The 21854-nt window shown below is 37.4% G+C and overlaps 1 long non-coding RNA gene across 3 annotated transcripts in view; it reads left to right on the top strand.

Moving 5' to 3' along the window:
- The window catches only part of LOC119531940, a 69518-nt gene that overhangs the window by 4261 nt on the left and 43403 nt on the right, over positions 1–21854 (top strand). For 2 of the 3 annotated variants that reach the window (XR_005216453.1, XR_005216454.1), the window contains exon 3: positions 18693–18789. The exons of the other annotated variant lie outside the window; for it this stretch is intronic. This is a non-coding gene — a long non-coding RNA (uncharacterized LOC119531940). The remainder of the gene's footprint in view (positions 1–18692; positions 18790–21854) is intronic. 3 annotated transcript variants of the gene reach the window in all.

The raw sequence follows: 21854 nt of genomic DNA, 5'->3' as shown, positions 1-21854 counted from the left end.
TGCTTCACCACCAGTTGATAAACACTTAGGATCTTGTCTTTTAAAATGGTTTAAACCTTGACTTTAGGATTTATTTCAAGTTCTGTACTATAGAGGACACAAGTGGCTTGCTTGAGCACAGCTGTGTTTTAACAATTTTGTTCCCCTTATGTGGTAAATTGGCCCAGAGGTGACCATTTGCAATATGATTTCCTGGATTAAATCTGCATTATTCCACTTTTGAAAGTATTATTTAGGATTAGTTTCTGTATGTGTGTGATATTTTGTTAACCTGTGTAAAAGGATTAAATTTGAATATGGGTTTTATATGCATTTAAGCACAGCCACATACTGTTTTTCAAAACCATGCTTTACCACTAATTTCTTAAAGTACAATAAAAATCCTGGAAGTAAAAATCTAGAATGTACCATAAGATGGTTAAATGGTAGAGAATTATTTCATGCTTCACAATAAAATTTTGAGGTATAGTAAGTATATAATGCATTTCACTTGGATGCCTTTTCTTTTTTTAATGCAATTTTGAGATATATTCACATAACATACACTCATCCAAGTGTACAATCATTTGTTCACAGTATCATCATATAGTTGTGCATTCATCACCACAATCTTTGAACATTTTCATTACTCCAAAAAATAAAATAAAAATAAAAATAAAAATAAGAAAGAACATCCAAAACATCCTGTACCCCTCCTCCCGCCATTGTTCATTTACTTTTTGAAAATACAGTTTTGTTGAGATATATTCACACACCCTATAGTCATCCACACTGTAGAATCAGTTATTCACAGCACCATCATACAGTTGTGTTTCCATCACCAGAATCAATTTTTGAACCTTTTCCTTACTCCAGAATAAAAATAAAAGCAAAAAAGAACACCCAAAACTCTCCATCCCCTCCATCCCACCCTATTCTTCATTTAATTTTTGTCCCCATTTTTCCACTTATCTGTCCATACACTGGATAAAACAGTGCAAGCCACTAGGTTTTCACAATCACACAGTCACACTGTGCAAGCTACATAATTATACAGTCGTATTCAAGAATCAAGGTTGCTGGGTTGCAGTTCGACAGCTTCAGGTATTTTCCTCTAGACATTCCAACACACTAAAGACTAAAAGGTGATATCGATATAGTGTGTAAGAATACCCTCCAGAGTGACCTCTTGACTCCGTTTGAGATCTCTCAGCCACTGGAACCTTATTTTGTTTCATGTCTCTTTCCCCCTTTTGGTCAAGAAGATCCTCTCAGTCCCATAGTGCTGGGTCCAGACTCATCTCCAGGAGTCATTTTCCACGTTGCCAGGGGGATTCACACCCCTGGGGGTCACATCCCACATAGAGGGGAGGGCAGTGAGTTCACCTGCCGAGTGGGCTTAGTGAGAGAGCCCATATCTGAGTAACAAAGAGGCTCTCTGGGGGAGATTCTTAGGCACAACCATAAGTAGGCTTAGCTTCTTTGCAGCAACAAGCCTCACAAGGGAAAGCCCCCAGATTGAGGGCTAGGCTCACCAAATTGGCCATCCTCAATGTTTGTGAGAAAATCAGCAATAACCCAGGTGGGGAAGTCCAACATTTCTGCCTTTCTTCCCAGTTCCTCCAGGGGCCCCGCAAATACACTTTTACTCTCTGCCTATATCACTCTATGATGTATCGGGATTTCACCCTAGCCTGTACAAACTCGCCAAATCCCATTTCCCATTCACTGCTCCATGCATCTATGGTGTTCAAACAAACTGATCATACAAGTTAAATTACCTAGTGTGCTACAGAAAATATAGATCCTGTACCAGAGAAACATCTCTTCCCTTGGCTTGCACAAAAGTTGTAGTTTTAAAACCCAAGTCAGTATCGTCCTTTACCCTTTGGCCTGATTTGCCTTAGTCCTAATGAGATCTGCTATATTCGTATCTCTAATTGAAGTTTGAACTCTTTTTTAGCTTTCAACAGTTGCCGTATGGTTTAATACTGACATTCATAGCTGCCTGGGTCTAGCTCCAAGTCTCAGGTGTCACACAGATACCCAAAGTTCCAGAGACCAACCAGGTTATACACAAGGAACTCAGCATCTGAGGATTTAGAGACAACCATTACAACTCAGGAATAAATGTGATGGCTATAAGAGCTTACAGTCTAGGACTATTACAATGAGTGTTCCCCTGATAAGCCATGCTCTAAGATTCAATTCTCAGAGTTTACACATTATAGTTAGTACATATTAGTGAGGCATTATAATGTTTGTCCTCTTGTTTCTGGTGTGCTTCACTTATAATGCTGTACTCAAGATCCATTCACCTAGTTTTGTGTCTCACAGCTTCATTCCTTCTTGTAGCTGCTCAGTATTCTATGTATACATTACAGTTCATCATTCTGTTCATCAGTCAATGTACCCTTAGGTCACCTCCATTCATTGCAAATCATGAATACTGCCTCCATAAACACCAGTGTGCAAATGTCCATTCATGTCTCTGCTCTTAGCTCTTCCAAGTATATACCCAGTTATGAGGATACAGGACCTTATGACACCCACATACCTAGCTTCTTGTGGAACCAACACACTGTCCTCCAGATAGGCTACACCATTCTACTTCCCCACCAAAAGTGAAAACATGCATCTCTCTATCCAAGTTCTCTCCAGCACTTGGGTCCCTCTGTTTACTTTTTTTCCCTGCAATTTTATAGGAATATATTCAAATACCATACAATCATCCACAGTGTACAATAGATCATTTACAGTATCATCATACAGTTGTGCATTCATCACCACAATTAGCACTTACACATATTTAATAGTCAAAGAGAAAACTGAAACAAAAAATAAAAAAGGATAAAAGAAAAAGTAAAAATAAAATAAAATACAGCAATAAGATCAGACAACAACACCACTATCAAGAATCCCGTAACCCTTCTTAAATTCTCTTCTCATAGACATTTAGTTTATATTGCCTTTGTTACATTTAATGGGAGCATATTACAATGTTACTGTTAACCCCAGGCTTCAGTTGCATTGATTATATTTTTTCCCCAATACCACCCCTTTTTCAACACCTTGCAAGGTTAACATTCATTTGTTCTCCTGCATGTAAAAACATTTTTATATCTGTATATTTAGTCATCATCACTGACCACTCTAGGTTTCAATAAGTTACACAGTCCCAGTCTTTATTGTCCATCCTTCCCTCTGGTATCATACATGCTCCCAGCCCTCCTCTTTCAACTTTACTCACAGACATCCTTGGTCAGTGCACCTACAATACTGTACTACCATCACAGAGCACTGCACTCTCCATTTCAGGATCTACACGGTCCATCCTGTTGAACATTCTATAATCCTTCAGCATCAAATGCCTGATCTCTACCATCTTTCTATCTCTGGATAATCTGTGTTTTCAGCTTTAACTTTCAAAGTTTGTTCATTAATGTTAGTTCATATTAGTGAGACCATAGAGTATTTGTCCTTTTGTTTCTCGCTAACTTCGTTCAACACTGTGTCCTCAAGGTTCATCCATATTATTATATCTTCCATGACTTTGTTCTGTCTTACAGCTGCATAATATTCCATTGTGTGTATGTACCACAGTTTTTTAATCTACTAATCTGTTGATGGAAATTTGGGCTGTTTCCATCTCTTGGCATTCATAAATAATGCCGCTATAAACATCGGTTTACAAATGGCGGTTCATGTCTCAGCTTTCATTTCCTCTGAGTATATACCTCGTAATGGAATTGCTGGATCATATGGCAGATCTATACTTAGTTTCCTGAGGAACTGCCACACTGCCTTCCAGAGTGGCTGCACCAATTTACATTCCCACCAACAGTGAATAAGTGTGCCTCTTTGTCCACACCCTCTCCAGCACTTGTAATTTTCTGTTTTTTGGATAATGGTCATTCTGGTAGGTGTGAGATGATCTCACTGTGGTTTTGATTTGCATTTCCCTGATAGCCAGTGAACTTGAGCAATTTTTCATATGTTTTTGAGCCATTTGTATTTCCTCTTCTGGAAAGTGTCTGTCCATGTCTGTTGCCTATTTTTTAATCGGGTTGTTTGTCTTTCTATTGTTGAGCTGTTGGATTCCTTCATATATTTGGATATTAGACCCTTACCTGATGTGTGGTTTCCAAATATTGTCTCCCACTGTGTAGGCTGCCTTTCTACTTTTCTGACAAAGTCCTTTGATGTGCAAAAGTGTTAAATTTTGAGGAGATCCCATTTATCTATTTCTTCTTTGATTGTTCATGCTTTGGGTGTAAGGTCTAGGAAACCACCTCCTATCACTAGATCTTTAAGATATTTCCCTCTGTTTCCTTCTAAAAGCCCTATGGTCTGAGCACTAATATTTAGAGCCTTGATCCATTTTGAGTCACTATTTGTATAAGGTGTGAGATGGGAGTCCTCTTTCATTCTTTTGGATATGGATATCCAGTTCTCCAAACACCATTTATTGAAGAGGCTGCTCTGTCCAAGTTCCTTTGGCTTGACTACCTTATCAAAGATCAATTGTCCATAGATGAATTGTCCATTACTGATTGTATTTATTTGCAACACTTTTTTTGTTGTTGTTAGCCTACCTAAAGGTCCATCAATTTTATTGATTTTTCTCAAAGTATCAACTTCTGTATTTGTTGATTCTCTCTTTTATTTTCCTGTTCTCAATTTCATTATTTCTGCTCTAATCTTTATTTCTTTCCTTCTGTTTGCTTTGGGATTAGTTTTCTATCCTTTCTCTAGTTCCTCCAGATGAACAGTTAATTCCTTGGTTTTTGCTCTCTTTTCTTTTAATATAGGCATTTAGGGCAATAAATTTCCCTGTCAGCAACACTTTTTCTGTATCCCATAAGTTTTCTTTTTCTTTTTTTTTAAATCTTTTTTAATGCAATTTCATTGAGATATATTCACATAACATACAATGATTCAAATTATACAAACCGTTGTTCACAGTATTGTCTATATTTGTGCATTCATCACCGCAGTCAATCTTTGAACATTTTCATTACTCCAGAAAATAAAATAAAAATTAAAATAAAAACATCTCCTCCCCCCATTGTTCATTTACTTTTTTAAAATACAGTTTTATTGAGATACATTCACCCACCCTAAGTCATCCACAGGGTACAATTGATTATTCACAGCACCGTCATACATCAGTGTGTTCATCACCAGAATCAAGTTTTGAACCTTTGCCTGTCTACAAAATAAAAATAAAAGCAAAAATGAACACCTTGATCTTTCCATTCCCTCCATCCCTCTCTATTCTTCATCTAATTTTTGTCCCCATTTTTCCACTCATCTGTGTGTACACTGAATAAAGGGTGTGTAAACCAGACAATCATGAAATCACACTGTGCAGGCTATGAAGTTATATAATCATCTTCAAGAATCAAGGTCACTGGGTTGCAGTTCTATAGTTTCAGGTATTTCCCTCTAGCCATTCCAACAGACTAAGAAATAAAAGGTGACATCTATAAAGCGTGTGAGAATACCCTCCCGAGTGACCTCTCGATGCCATTTGTGACCTCTCAGCCACTGGAACGTTATTTTGTTTCATCTCTCTTCCTCCATTGGTCAAGAAGATCTTCTGAATCCCACAGTGCTGGGTCCAGGTTTTTCCTCAGGAGTTGTTTCCTGTGTTGCCAGGGAGATTTAGACCCCTGAGGGTCATTTTCCTCATTGGGGGAGGGTAGTGTTCACCTGACAAATGGTTTAGAGAGATAGGGGGCCACATCTGAACAACACAGAGGCTCTCTTGGAGAGGGGGACTCCTAGGCACAATTATAAGTAGGCTCGGCCTCTCCCTTGCAGCAACTAGCCTCACATGGGAGAACCCCAGATTGAGGACCCAGCCCACTAAATTGGCAGTCCTCAATGTTTGCAGGAAAATCAGCAGTAACCCAGAAGGGAAAGTCCAACACCGTAGCATTTCTCCCCAGTTCCTCAGGGGGCCCCACAAAAATACTTTTACTCTCTGCCCATATCCCTCTGGGATGTATTGGGATTTCACCCCAGCCTATACAAATTTATCAAGTCCCACTTCTCTTTCACAGTTCCATGCACCTATGGTGTTCAAACAAACTGATCATACAGGTTAAATTATCTAGTATGCTACAGAGAATATAGATCCTGCACCAAATAAACATCTCTTCCCTTGGTCTTGCACAAATGTTGTAGTTTTAAAACTCAGTCAGTATTGTCCTTTGCCCTTGAGCCTGATTTGCTAGTCCTAACCATATCCGCTTCATTCATATTTCTAATTGAGGTCTGAACTCTTTCAGCTCTTTGAACAGTTGCCTTATGGGGTAATAATGACATTCATGGCTGCCAAGTTCTAGCCCCGAGTATCATGTGTCACACAGATACCCAGAGTTCCAGAGATTGACCAGGTTATACGCAAGGAGCTCAGCATCTCAGGATTTAGAGATAATATTACCACTCTGGAATAGATGTGAAGCTGTAAGAGCTTATAATCTAGGGACCATTATAATAAGTGTTCCCCTTATAAAATGTGCCCTAAGATTCGGTTCTCAGAGTTTACACATTGTCATTAGTCCATATTAGAGAGGCATTTAGTGTTTGCGCTCTTGTTTCTGGTGTGCTTCACTCAGAATGCTGTAGTGAAGATCGATTCACCTAGTTGCATGTGTCACAGCTTCATTCCTTCTTGTAGCTGCTCAATATTCTATTGTATGCATACACCACAGTTAACCATTGTATTCATCAGTGTACCCCTAGATAATCTACACCCATTGCAAATTGTGAATACTGCCGCCATAAACACCAGCGTGCGAATGTCTGATTGTGTCCCTGCTCTCAGATCTTCCAATCACATACCCCATAGTGGGGTTGCAGGACCTTGTGACACCCACATACCTAGCTTCTTGTGGAACCACCACACTGTCCTCCAGATAGGCTATCTCATTCTACTTCCCCACCAACAGTGAATACATACATCTCTCTCTCCAAGTTCTCTCCAGCACTTGTGTCCCTCTGTTTATTTTTTTTCTCTGCAATTTTATAAGGATATATTCAAATACCATACTGTCATCCACAGTGTACAATCAATTGTTTACAGTATTGTCATATAGTTCTGTATTCGTCACCACAGATAGCACTTACATACATTCATTACTCAAAGAAAGAATGGAAACAAGAGAATAATAAAGAGGGTAAAAGGAAAAGTAAAAATAAAATAAAATATAGACATCCACAAAGATAGAGGAAGAGGTGAAAAAAGTATTAAAAAAAAAAATCAACTAAAAAGCCACAAAAGAAAAGGTTAAAATACAATAAAATACCATAAAAAAGTCAGACAACAGTAATGCCAAGAATCCCATACCCCTTCCTTATGTCCCCCTCCCAGAGGCATTTAGCATTAGTGGTGGTATTTCCCTTGTTACAATTAAAGAAAGCATATGGCAATGTTACTGTTAACTGTAGACTCAAGTCCGCATTGATTGTGTTTCCCCCCAGTATCACCCCCTTTTTAACACCTTGAAAAGTTGACATTCGTTTGTTCTCCTTCATGCAAAAACATATTTGTACATTTTATCACAATCATTGATTGCTGTAGGTTTCACTAAGCCACACAGTCCCAATCTTTATCTTCTGTCTTTCCTTCTGGTTTCCTACATGCCCCTAACTTTTCTCTTTCAACTGTACTCACAGTCACCTTTGTTCAGTGTGCTTGCATTATTGTGCTACCATCTCTGAACATTGTGTTCCAAACCTTTCTCTCCTGTCTTTTCCTATCTGTCTGTAGTGCTCCCTTTAGTATTTCCTGTAGAGCAGGTATCTTGTTCACAAACTCTCTCATTGTCTGTTTGTCTGAGAATATTTTAAACTCTCCCTCATATTTAAAGGACGGTTTTGCCAGATATAAAATTCTTTTGTGTGTATGATTTCAAATGTCCTGTCTTCCAGTTCACTGATCCTTTCTTCTGCCTGTTCAAATCTACTGTTTTATGTCTCCATTGTGTTCTTCATCTCTTCTTTTGTGCCCTTCATTCCCATAAGTTCTGCCATTTGTTTTTTCAAGTTTATGAATTCTTCTTTATGCTCACCCAGTGTCTTCTTTATATCCTTCATCTCTTTTGCCACATTTTCCTTCAGCTCATTGATTTCATTTAGGGAATTTATTTGAACTTCTTTAATTAGTTGTTTCAATTCCTGTATCTCAGTTGAACTGTTAGTTTGTTCCTTTGACTGGTCCATATTTTTGTGTTTCCCAGTATGGCTCATTATTTTTAGCTGTCTTGACATCTGATTTTCTTGATTAGTTTATTTTGGAGTTTGTTTTCACTCTTTTACCTAGGGTTTTCTTGTTGGCTTTGTTTTCTATCCTTTGCCATTCAGTTCAACTTATTCTAGATCTCTACTGTAGCTTCTGTTTGATTAGAATTTTTCTCCTCTTGTTTTTCTGGTTCTTGCTCTGCCTCTATGTAACCTTTGTGTGAGAGGGCCCCCCAGATATGATCAACCCCAATCAAATTTTCCCAGTCTAGACAGGTCCAGGTCTCAGGAGGAGGGTATTGAGTTTCCCTGACAATAAGAACCTGAAGGTTGTCAGACCCCTCTGTGAAGCCTCTAGACAGTGCTTTTCCTATTGTGTCCAGCAGGTGACACTTGTCAGCCCGCAGCGCCACCAGTGTAAAGTGCCACAAGTGCCTTTAATTCTCTGCAGACCCTGTCCCTGCCAGGGGCATTGTTGACTCAAGCTGGTTTCTGTTTTCCAGCCCCTGGGCACTGAGTTCTCTGAAGGAGGGCCACGACCTGAGCTGGGCCCCACCCTCCCCTTTTCTTGAAGAAGTTATGCCCTTCAGGGGCTTGTCTCCCAGAGCTATCTTAGCTCTGCTCTTCCCTGGGTCCAGTGGCCAATTGAAAATATCCGAGGCTTTCTGTAGTGAACTACTTAGTATAGTTATTTAAAAAAAAAAAAAAAAAGGAAAAAAAAGAAAAGGAAATCCCCTTTCAAGGAATTTCCCCAGCCCACAAGTTTTGTCAGTCCCAATAAAGACTATTTAAAGAGCGCCCTTTAGGCTATTGTCTCTTTCATCTAAATAGTTACTCTGAGATAACTTTAATTCCACCCTTGCAGGGTGGCTGGCCTGAAGCAGGAGCTCTGATGGGCTATTGAAATGCAAAAAGATAAAGAGTCAGAGAGCAAGAAAAGAGGGAAAAAAAAAACCAACAAAACCAACAAAAAACACACTTTAGAGCTGGACCCTGGCTACCTGGGTTGCAGACACAAGTTGGTACCTGTTGCTATGTGCCCTTCTTTGTTGGATTCTAGCCCTTTTCCAGTATTGTGAACACCTCCAACTCCAAAAGTCTGTTTTTCTTTTTTGCTGCTTTTGTTAGCCCTGCCTCCTCCCTGCCAGGCTGATTGTTTCCAGATTCTTTTGTGACTGCTCTCAGCTTATCTGTGCTTGAAGCTTTTATTCAGCAGTCTGAGTTTGTTAATTCTGCAGTTAGGGCCGGGTTGAGTCCCCCACCTTGCTTCCAGCACAGATTGTTTCTTTTTGCCTTGGGGAATCAGCTCCAATACAGTCTGTCATGCCTGAGTTGGAGAGGCGCCAGCCCCCTTGGCCCGGGGAAACTTACAGATTTTGCTGCGATCTTAGCCTTTCCACCCATTTCAGACTATTGCATAGTGTGACTGATCACAGACTTCCCTGAAATAGAATGCCGTTTCTTTTTAGGCAACCCAGAAGCACGAAAATACATCAGAATTTCAGTACAATGATATATTTATGTTTGCAATGTTAAGAGGCATTACTAAATCATTTGGAAAGATGTGGCCAAAGTAATTGACTTCTAGGCTCCAGGCTGGTGGGGATGCTGTTACTTGTTAATGTTTTTCTTAACTGAATGGTTAGGATCACATAATGCAGCACACTTATTAAAATCTTAAGTAACATTTATTTTAGAGCACTGTTTAAGTGATGCCTTTTGGATGAAGTGTATCCTACTCTGTTCATTGTCTTAAACTAAATATTTGGGGCTGAGTAGACTTTATTATAATTCCTCATTTCATAGTAGAGTTGGATCCTGTTCTTATGTGGTTTCTTATTTACTGGGTTTTAAATTACAATTTGCATGCCATGGAAGAATTTGAATAATATGTTAAAGAAGGCCATTCTTGTAATCACAAATTCACATTTTCTCAGTTTTCATTACTGTGTGATAAGAGTTTTTCCTCTAAGTTGAAATTTAAAAACTATTAATTACGTCCTATTAAAGTGAAACAATCAAAAAGAAAAAGGAAAAAAAACCCTGCCAAACTGTTTTCCAAAGTAATTGTACTGTTTTATACTGTGATTTTTTTTAATTTTTTAAAGTTTATTTATCAAAAAATTAAAACAAGCAGCAAAAGACATACATTTCAAACAAAACAAAGGATTAAAAAAACAGAAAACTTCAAATGACTACTTTGCTTCCAACATGTTCCTACCATACCCCAAGAAAATTAATAAACCATATCCAAACAAAGGAATAAGAAAAACAAATAATCTACTGAAGGACAATTTGCTTTTTTCCAAGTTTCTGCTGTTACAAATGATGGTTATACTGTGAATTTTTAAGCAGAAGGATTTAGTTACCCAGTTCTACTCAATTAAGAAACAAACCTGGAAGTTGAATGAGAAGCCCATTTAATTTTGAAAATTTAAAGAATTTACAACAGCATATACTTGTTTTGAGTTTATAAAATATTTCGTCAGACTAAAATTCCAAAAAAAAACTCTTAAAACTGCAAGTAATAAAAGAAAGAATGGGGAAAAAAATTGAAAAAATCGAAATGGACCTCAGGGATATGATAGATAATATGAAATGTCCAAATATAAGACTCATTGGTGTCCCAGAAGGGGAAGAAAAGGGTAAAGGTCTAGGAAGAGTATTCAAAGAAATTGTTGGGGAAAACTTCCCAAATCTTCTAAACAACATAAATACACAAATCATAAATGCTCAGCGAACTCCAAATAGAATAAATCCAAATAAACCCACTCCGAGACATATACTGATCACACTGTCAAACACAGAAGAGAAGGAGCAAGTTCTGAAAGCAGCAAGAGAAAAGCAATTCACCACATACAAAGGAAACAGCATAAGACTAAGTAGTGACTACTCAGCAGCCACCATGGAGGCGAGAAGGCAGTGGCACGATATATTTAAAATTCTGAGTGAGAAAAATTTCCAGCCAAGAATACTTTATCCAGCAAAGCTCTCCTTCAAATTTGAGGGAGAGCTTAAATTTTTCACAGACAAACAAATGCTGAGAGAGTTTGCTAACAAGAGACCTGCCCTACTGGAGATACTAAAGGGAGCCCTACAGACAGAGAAACAAAGAAAGGACAGAGAGACTTGGAGAAAGGTTCAGTACTAAAGAGATTCAGTATGGGTACAATAAAGGATATTAATAGAGAGAGGGGAAAAATATGACAAACATAAACCAAAGGATAAGATGGCTGATTCAAAAAATGCCTTCACGGTTATAACGTTGAATGTAAATGGATTAAACTCCCCAATTAAAAGATATAGATTCGCAGAATGGATCAAAAAAAATGAACCATCAATATGTTGCATACAAGAGACTCATCTTAGACACAGGGACACAAAGAAACTGAAAGTGAAAGGATGGAAAAAATATTTCATGCAAGCTACAGCCAAAAGAAAGCAGGTGTAGCAATATTAATCTCAGATAAAATAGACTTCAAATGCAGGGATGTTTTGAGAGACAAAGAAGGCCACTACATACTAATAAAAGGGGCAATTCAGCAAGAAGAAATAACAATTGTAAATGTCTATGCACCCAATCAAGGTGCCACAAAATACATGAGAGAAACATTGGCAAAACTAAAGGAAGCAATTGATGTTTCCACAATAATTGTGGGAGACTTCAACACATCACTCTCTCCTATAGATAGATCAACCAGACAGAAGACCAATAAGGAAATTGAAAACCTAAACAATCTGATAAATGAATTTGATTTAACAGACATATATAGGACATTACATCCCAAATCACCAGGATACACATACTTTTCTAGTGCTCATGGAACTTTCTCCAGAATAGATCATATGCTGGGACATAAAACAAGCCTCAATAAATTTAAAAAGATTGAAATTATTCAAAGCACATTCTCTGACCACAATGGAATACGATTAGAAGTCAATAACCATCAGACACTTAGAAAATTCACAAATACCTGGAGGTTAAACAACACACTCCTAAACAACCAGTGGGTTAAAGAAGAAATAGCAAGAGAAATTGCTAAATATATAGAGACGAATGAAAATGAGAACACAACATACCAAAACCTATGGGATGCAGCAAAAGCAGTGCTAAGGGGGAAATTTATAGCACTAAACGCATATATTAAAAAGGAAGAAAGAGCCAAAATCAAAGAACTAATGGATCAACTGAAGAAGCTAGAAAATGAACAGCAAACCAATCCTAAACCAAGTAGAAGAAAAGAAATAACAAGGATTAAAGCAGAAATAAATGACATAGAGAACAAAAAAACAATAGAGAGGATAAATATCACCAAAAGTTGGTTCTTTGAGAAGATCAACAAGATTGACAAGCCCCTAGCTAGACTGACAAAATCAAAAAGAGAGAAGACCCATATAAACAAAATAATGAATGAAAAAGGTGACATAACTGCAGATCCTGAAGAAATTAAAAAAATTATAAGAGGATACTATGAACAACTGTATGGCAACAAACTGGATAATGTAGAGGAAATGGACAATTTCCTGGAAACATATGAACAACCTAGACTGACCAGAGAAGAAATAGAAGACCTCAACCAACCCATCACAAGCAAAGAGATCCAATCAGTCATCAAAAATCTTCCCACAAATAACTGCCCAGGGCCAGATGGCTTCACAGGGGAATTCTACCAAACTTTCCAGAAAGAACTGACACCAATCTTACTCAAACTCTTTCAAAACATTGAAGAAAATGGAACACTACCTAACTCATTTTATGAAGCTAACATCAATCTAATACCCAAACCAGGCAAAGATGCTACAAAAAAGGAAAACTACCGGCCAATCTCCCTAATGAATATAGATGCAAAAATCCTCAACAAAATACTTGCAAATCGAATCCAAAGACACATTAAAAAAATCATACGCCATGACCAAGTGGGGTTTATTCCAGGCATGCAAGGATGGTTCAACATAAGAAAATCAATCAATGTATTACAACACATTAACAAGTCAAAAGGGAAAAATCAATTGATCATCTCAATAGATGCTGAAAAAGCATTTGACAAATCCAACATCCGTTTTTGATAAAAACACTTCAAAAGGTAGGAATTGAAGGAAACTTCCTCAACATGATAAAGAGCATATATGAAAAACCCACAGCCAGCATAGTACTCAATGGTGAGAGACTGAAAGCCTTCCCTCTAAGATCAGGAACAAGACAAGGATGCCCGCTATCACCACTGTTATTCAACATTGTGCTGGAAGTGCTAGCCAGGGCAATCCGGCAAGACAAAGAAATAAAAGGCATCCAAATTGGAAAAGAAGAAGTAAAACTGTCATTGTTTGCAGATGATATGATCTTATATCTAGAAAACCCTGAGAAATCGACGCTACAGCTACTAGAGCTAATAAACAAATTTAGCAAAATAGCGGGATACAAGGTGAATGCACATAAGTCAGTCATGTTTCTATATGCTAGAAATGAACAAACTGAAGAGACACTCAAGAAAAAGATACCATTTTCAATAGCAACTAAAAAAAATCAAGTACCTAGGAATAAACTTAACCAAAGATGTAAAAGACCTATACAAAGAAAACTACATAACTCTACTAAAAGAAATAGAAGGGGACCTTCAAAGATGGAAAAATATTCCATGTTCATGGATAGGAAGACTAAATGTCATTAAGATGTCAATTCTACCCAAACTCATCTACAGATTCAATGCAATCCCAATCAAAATTCCAACAACCTACTTTGCAGACTTGGAAAAGCTAGTTATCAAATTTATTTGGAAAGGGAAAATGCCTCGAATTGCTAAAGACACTCTAAAAAAGAAAAACGAAGTGGGAGGACTTACACTCCCTGACTTTGAAGCTTATTATAAAGCCACAGTTGCCAAAACAGCATGGTACTGGCACAAAGATAGACATATAGATCAATGGAATCGAATTGAGAATTCGGAGATAGACCCTCAGATCTATGGCCGACTGATCTTTGATAAGGCCCCCAAAGTCACTGAACTGAGTCATAATGGTCTTTTCAACAAATGGGGCTGGGAGAGTTGGATATCCATATCCAAAAGAATGAAAGAGGACCCCTACCTCACCCCCTACACAAAAATTAACTCAAAATGGACCAAAGATCTCAATATAAAAGAAAGTACCATAAAACTCCTAGAAGATAATGTAGGAAAACATCTTCAAGACCTTGTATTAGGCGGCCACTTCCTAGACTTTACACCCAAAGCACAAGCAACAAAAGAGAAAATAGATAAATGGGAACTCCTCAAGCTTAGAAGTTTCTGCACCTCAAAGGAATTTCTCAAAAAGGTAAAGAGGCAGCCAACTCAATGGGAAAAAATTTTTGGAAAGCATGTATCTGACAAAAGACTGATATCTTGCATATACAAAGAAATCCTACAACTCAATGACAATAGTACAGTCGGCCCAGTTATAAAATGGGCAAAAGATATGAAAAGACAGTTCTCTGAAGACGAAATACAAATGGCCAAGAAACACATGAAAAAATGTTCAGCTTCACTAGCTATTAGAGAGATTCAAATTAAGACCACAATGAGATACCATCTAACACCGGTTAGAATGGCTGCAGGAACTACAGGAAACTACAAATGCTGGAGGGGATGTGGAGAAATTGGAACTCTTATTCATTGTTGGTGGGACTGTATAATGGTTCAGCCACTCTGGAAGTCAGTCTGGCAGTTCCTTAGAAAACTAGATATAGAGTTACCGTTCGATACAGCGATTGCACTTCTCGGTATATACCCGGAAGATCGGAAAGCAGTGACACGAACAGATATCTGCACGCCAATGTTCATAGCAGCATTATTCACAATTGCCAAGAGATGGAAACGACCCAAATGTCCTTCAACAGTTGAGTGGATAAATAAAATGTTGTATATACACACGATGGAATACTACGCGGCAGTAAGAAGGAACGATCTCGTGAAACATATGACAACATGGATGAACCTTGAAGACATAATGCTGAGCGAAATAAGCCAGGCACAAAAGGAGAAATATTATATGCTACCACTAATGTGAACTTTGAAAAATGTAAAACAAATGGCTTATAATGTAGAATGTAGGGGAACTAGCAATAGAGAGCAATTAAGGAAGGGGGAACAATAATCCAAGAAGAACAGATAAGCTATTTAACGTTCTGGGGATGCCCAGGAATGACTATGGTCTGTTAATTTCTGATGGATATAGTAGGAGCAAGTTCACAGAAATGTTGCTATATTAGGTAACTTTCTTGGGGTAAAGTAGGAACATGTTGGAAGTTAAGCAGTTATCTTAGGTTAGTTGTCTTTTTCTTACTGCCTTGTTATGGTCTCTTTGAAATGTTCTTTTATTGTATGTTTGTTTTCTTTTTAACTTTTTTTTCATACAGTTGATTTAAAAAAGAAGGGAAAGTTAAAAAAAAAAAAAAAAAAAAGAAAAACAAGGAAAAAAAAAGTTGCAGTGCCCCCTTGAGGAGCTTGTGGAGAATGCAGGGGTATTTGCCTACCCCACCTCCATGGTTGCTAACATGACCACAGACATAGGGGACTGGTGGTTTGATGGGTTGAGCCCTCTACCACAGGTTTTACCCTTGGGAAGACGGTTGCTGCAAAGGAGAGGCTAGGCCTCCCTATGGTTGTGCCTAAGAGCCTCCTCCCGAATGCCTCTTTGTTGCTCAGATGTGGCCCTCTCTCTCTAGCTAAGCCAACTTGAAAGATGAAATCACTGCCCTCCCCCCTACGTGGGATCAGACACCCAGGGGAGTGAATCTCCCTGGCAACGTGGAATATGACTCCCGGGGAGGAATGTAGACCTGGCATTGTGGGACGGAGAACATCTTCTTGACCAAAAGGGGGATGTGAAAGGAAATGGCAGTGGCAGAGAGAATCCAAAAGGAGCTGAGAGGTCACTCTGGTGGGCACTCTTATGCACACTTTAGACAACCCTTTTTAGGTTCTAAAGAATTGGGGTAGCTGGTGGTGGATACCTGAAACTATCAAACTACAACCCAGAACCCATGAATCTCGAAGACAGTTGTATAAAAATGTAGCTTATGAGGGGTGACAATGGGATTGGGAAAGCCATAAGGACCACACTCCACTTTGTCTAGTTTATGGATGGATGAGTAGAAAAATAGGGGAAGGAAACAGACAAAGGTACCCAGTGTTCTTTTTTACTTCAATTGCTCTTTTTCACTCTAATTATTATTCTTGTTATTTTTGTGTGTGTGCTAATGAAGGTGTCAGGGATTGATTTGGGTGATGAAGGTACCACTATGTAATGGTACTGTAAACAATCGAAAGTACGATTTGTTTTGTATGACTGCGTGGTATGTGAATATATCTCAATAAAATGAAGATTAAAAAAAAAAAGTAGATTGGGGTGATTAAGTTGTAACTATGTGATGGTACTGTGAACAACTGATTGTACACCATAGATGATTGTATGGTATGTGAATATATCTCATTAAAACTGAATTTAATTTTAAAAAAGTAAATCAGTATTGGGGGGAGCGGGGCAATGGAATGTTTTGGATGTTCTTTTGTATTTTAATTTTTATTTTATCTTTTTGAGTAATGAAAATGTTCAAAATTGACTGTGGTGATGAATGTACAATTATATGATGATACTGTGAACAATTGATGGTACACTTTGAAGGATTGTATGTTATGTGAATATATCTCAATAAAATTGCATTTAAAAAAAAACTTAAAAAAAAAAAAATAGGGGAAGGAAACAAACAGACAAAGGTACCCAGTGTTCTTTTTTACTTCAATTGCTCTTTTTCACTCTAATTATTATTCTTGTTATTTTTGTGTGTGTGCTAATGAAGGTGTCAGGGATTGATTTGGGTGATGAATGTACAACTATGTAATGGTACTGTGAACAATCGAAAGTACGATTTGTTTTGTATGACTGCATGGTATATGAATATATCTCAATAAAATGAAGATAAAAAAAAAACAAAAAAAACTGCAAGTACTTGGCTAAGTGAAGTTACAGGTGTTAATGGACGTGTATTTCTTCTTGTGGACCAAATTAAGAAACAATGTGTAAGATCATATTTTCTTTTTTCAGTACTAAGTCATTTTCCTGTCCCTCTGCTAAGAAGCTTCCTTTGCTTGATTTGGGGTGCACTTGGCCTTTAGATTGTATAGCTTGGTAACTACTTCATTCAGGGAATTACTTCATGCATTTCCATTAGGTGCTTTCAAAATGAGAATCCGGAAATGACCCTCTAGCAAAGAAGTTCCAATCTAGTAATTGATTCAGAAACTACTGTGAAAATATTGTTGCTAATAGCAATTTGTTCAAATCTGGCTTTTCAGCAATATGTGGCATTTCAAGGGGGAGGAAACCACCAGTAATCCTGAAAACCAACAAAATGATTTGTCCCAAGATATGCTGTGGCAGTGTTCTGGCTCAAATGTTCAAAGTTTTATACTCAAAAGATAACGCTTTCTAAAATATATTTTGTTGTCTCCTATATTATATGGTCCATGGTCTGAAAAAGACCCAGAAGTAACTGTTCATCTGAATACTGGTCTTTTTTTAGGGAACTCTTAAGTATTCCACAGGGAGAGGTCAATGATAACAGAGATAATCCCAAGCCGGATAATTTAAAATTTCTTTATTTTTGTCTTTAGGATGCAATGTATATTTCATTCTGGGGGAAGAGAGAGAGCACAGAGCCACTGATTAGATGAGGCAGCTTTTCCCACAAAGGGAAAGTCATCCTGGAATTAAGAATATATTGCGTAAGGAGTCCAGTCCATCAAGTAGATAAACAACAAATGGATTGCTGAAAGCTGAGTACATTTTACTGGAGCCAGAATTCTCCCTCCCAAGGGGAAAGATCCAGAACCAAGTTGGTGTAGAAAGACCAGTTTTTTACCTCTTTCCTCCTACATCAGAGGTAGGATTTTTCTCCAGCTCACAGCTGGTGGTGCAGTGAAAGAACAGGGTGCCTATTACTCTCCTAGAAGAGGCTTCTGCCACAACCAGGAGTCTAAGCTTGCCCTGAAAATTGAGGGGAAGGCAAAAGTGGTATGAGGCAACCATTCATTGTGATTCTTCTGGGATCCAGGTAGTTCTCCTGACAAAAATTCCCTCCCCTGTCCCCATGTTTCTGAAATTCCTTAAGCATGGAGACATCTTCTTATTCTTCCTTTCTCTGGCAGTTTCTGTGACATTAATGGCCTCTCTTGGACCATGGCTGCATCTTCAGTTTCTTGTTCCAAGTGGGAAGCCAAGGAGCTGAGCTGCATCTCAGCACATGAGCAGTTTCCTTCCCTCCATATTAGAAGTGGGAGTCTAATTTCGAGGGGCTCAAAATTTAATAGTAACAGTAGCAACTAAGACCTTCTTGTGGTCAGGTCTTAATGATTCATCTGATTGTTGCTTTTGCTTTCTTTCCTAATACTTCTAGATCAATAACCTGACACTTGTTCTCCTTTCAGATTTTCTCATGAAATCATTACAAACAGAACTCTGAGTCCCTCGTCTACCATTTAAGTACCTTTGTTCAAGCTGAGCAAGCTAGTACAAGATGGAGAAGTGAGTGTAAAACATTATTTCTAGGTTGGGCAAAGGCCTGGAGGTGACGGATTGCTTATTTTTTAACTCCATTGTTTTCCATTGGACTTTTAATTTTCAGAGACACTGGAAAGTGGTGAACATAATTATATAGAACTTGACAGTCTATGAAGATTTCACATGCAAAGTATCATTTTTCTTTGCCTCTGAGGTAGTTGGTAGTAAAAACAGAATTAGGGACTGTTTCATTATATGCAACAGTTTTGGGGATCAATTCAAATATTTTTTAATTCCCACTGTGTGCAAGGGACACATAGGCAATGCAGTATGTGTGTGGAGGAAAATGCCAATTCAGTTCCTTTAGAATGTCTTTGAGATTGCTTTAAAAAAAAAACAATTTATGATGAGGTTTTGCACTGTGTGATACTCAAAACAGTGTGATACTTAGCTGATAGCATATTTATTGGTTCACCCTTATGCACTCTACTGAAGAAAAGCAGTGGGCTGGAGTTGGGGCACTGACAGCCCAGGCAGTCAGGTTTTTAGTCTTCAGCATCATTTCTGATATTCCATTTTAACGACTTACAAAGCAAAGATGACAAATATACAGTGTGCATTTAGGATTTCTCCTCTCCTATATTCAGGGCAGGCATCATGGATCAGTCATGGGACCCTTTCCCTTTGAGACAGGAGGCAGTCTCAGAATCCTCAATTCTGCATTTCAGGCAGCTGCTTCCATTCAATTGATTTTATCTTACAAGTTAAAACTTCTTTCTTTGCCATCTCTGATTCAGAGAATAGCTTGATCCTCATAGACATTTTTTTTTCCCTGCAAAATGAAAGGATTTTTTTTCAAGTACTATACTATAGACCAGTGCTTCTCAAATTTTAATGTGATCCCAATCACCTGGGGATCTCCTAAAACTGTAAATTCTGATTTGGTAGGTCTGGGCTGGGGTCTAGGATTCTGCATTTCTAACAAGGTCCCAGTTGATGCTGATGCTGCTGGTTAGTGGACCATGCTTTGAGTAGCGAGGTTCTACTAGACCATTTGCTGGAGACAAGATGTGAATCTGAAGGCATGCTAGAAAACTATGACAGTGTAACTCAGTAACCAAGAAAAAGAAGAGAAACAAGGCAAGTGTTCCATTAGAAGCTGAAGTTTTATTATAGGATAACAGTACATAAAGCACATCTAAAATTGATGTGTTCAATGCACTTTTAATAAAGGTAATGTAATATTAAAGGTACAGTTTCTAAGTACATTATAACAACATTCATATTAGAATGAAAATTGGAGTATTTAAAAGACAACATTAAATCCCTCTCTCTTTTTTTTTAATACAGCTTGTATTTACAAAATGAACCAAAATATTTTTTTTTCTTAAATTTAGGACTCAATAAAATAATAAAGAGCTGGAAATAAGCAGACTATTGTAAGAGTGAATTGAAAAGAAAACCCAATGTAAGTGAAAAGTTGGACGATCCTCTAATAAAGATCATTAGCAAAGTTTTAGTACAATACTATTTTTAGGATTCCCATAAATAGCTTGCATTTTTAGTGTGGCAGGAAAGTTTTTATACACTGTACACAAAACATACAGCATATATTTATAGGTACAGTATTACTGTTTCCAAACTTGCATGTATATTTACAGAAGGCTGAGTTTGTTACTCACAGAGTTTTGTGAAATTTGTGTGCTTAATCCTCAAGACCTACACACAATTAGAATCAGTATTTCATGTGGTCTTTTTTAATGTGGCTTTTATTCTTGATTGTAGAAGAAAATGTTAACCCATAAGGCTTGGCATATGTTACAAATTTACCAAAACAACCCAGGAAAAAGTTTAATTGGGGCACACTTCTTGTCATGTAACATTTATCAAATTCTGACATGTGCTGGCCATTGTGCAGATGCAAAGAGATATAACCACTCTTCTCAGGAAGCTTAGTGTGCTAAATGGTGCTTAAAAAAAAAAAAAAAAGGTTTCAATCTCTAAGGGAAGCAGTAAGGAATGATGCGGTTTGTATTAAAAGAGATTTCTCCCTAAATGGTAGCCAATTCACTTTAAAAGGTTAACTATTGGCATTAGCTCTCATTAACCACATATGATTGCATTTATAATTAAGGTAATAGCAAATCTTCCATAAAAATGGAAAATTTCTAGAATTGTGGTAAATGTGCAGTGCATGGAAGCCAGCAGTCCTGACTTGAGAGTTTATCACCTTCAATTAGAAAAAGTGCAGTAAACAGAAACATTTGCTTTATATTTATAAATTGCTTGAAAATCTTTGCTAAAGATCTTACAAATTCAGTAATAGTACAGAACAATTCTAATCAATATTTAATAAGGCTAACTACATCCTTAGTTAGATATTTGATATGCTTTGATTTTTATGCCAGTAGGTCTTGGGAAAATATGTGAAAAAGTTTAAGCTCACTATTAAATGAGTTTTTAAATTTAATAGGCCCTTCACTCAGTTCATGGAACTGGTTGAGGTCATATTAAAACAGGACATCACTTCTTGTCTTTGCTTTATTGCCCATGTTCTGCCAGTGGATGTCTCCATGCCTTTTATGAATCTGGTGGGAAAGGAAATGTTTATTCTGCCATCAAGTCACCCAAGATATTTTATATAAATTCCTGGTATCTATAATAGGAGCTAAGCACACAACTCTGTCAGATGCCAATAGTAAAATTCCCTAGTAAGAAGAAAAAGTATTACTCCATTAAACTAGAGTGTTTCTTTTAGGAACTTGAAGGCCTGGCAAATTATTTTGCTGCTCAGGAGATAAAGGTGTAAAGCCAAGTAGCAAACATAAAATAACTGCTAATCAGTTTTCATATATCCATATTTATAAACAAATTCACCCTTTAGATGTCAAATATCTATGCTAAGGAAGTAATTTTATCCTAATTAAATACACTCTAGAATAATTTATATAATGATATTATGTATTTAAAGAGAAAAGCATGTCCCAAATCCAGCACTCTGATACAGTTGCCAGTTGGGCACAGGTAGATTTATATATATATATATATATATATATATATATATATATATATATATATATATATATATG

The sequence above is a fragment of the Choloepus didactylus genome, chromosome 4 (assembly GCF_015220235.1).
Source record: "Choloepus didactylus isolate mChoDid1 chromosome 4, mChoDid1.pri, whole genome shotgun sequence".
Classification (NCBI taxonomy): domain Eukaryota; kingdom Metazoa; phylum Chordata; class Mammalia; order Pilosa; family Megalonychidae; genus Choloepus; species Choloepus didactylus.
Note: the sequence above shows the minus strand (reverse complement) of the source record. Positions and strands in the feature narration are given on the sequence as shown.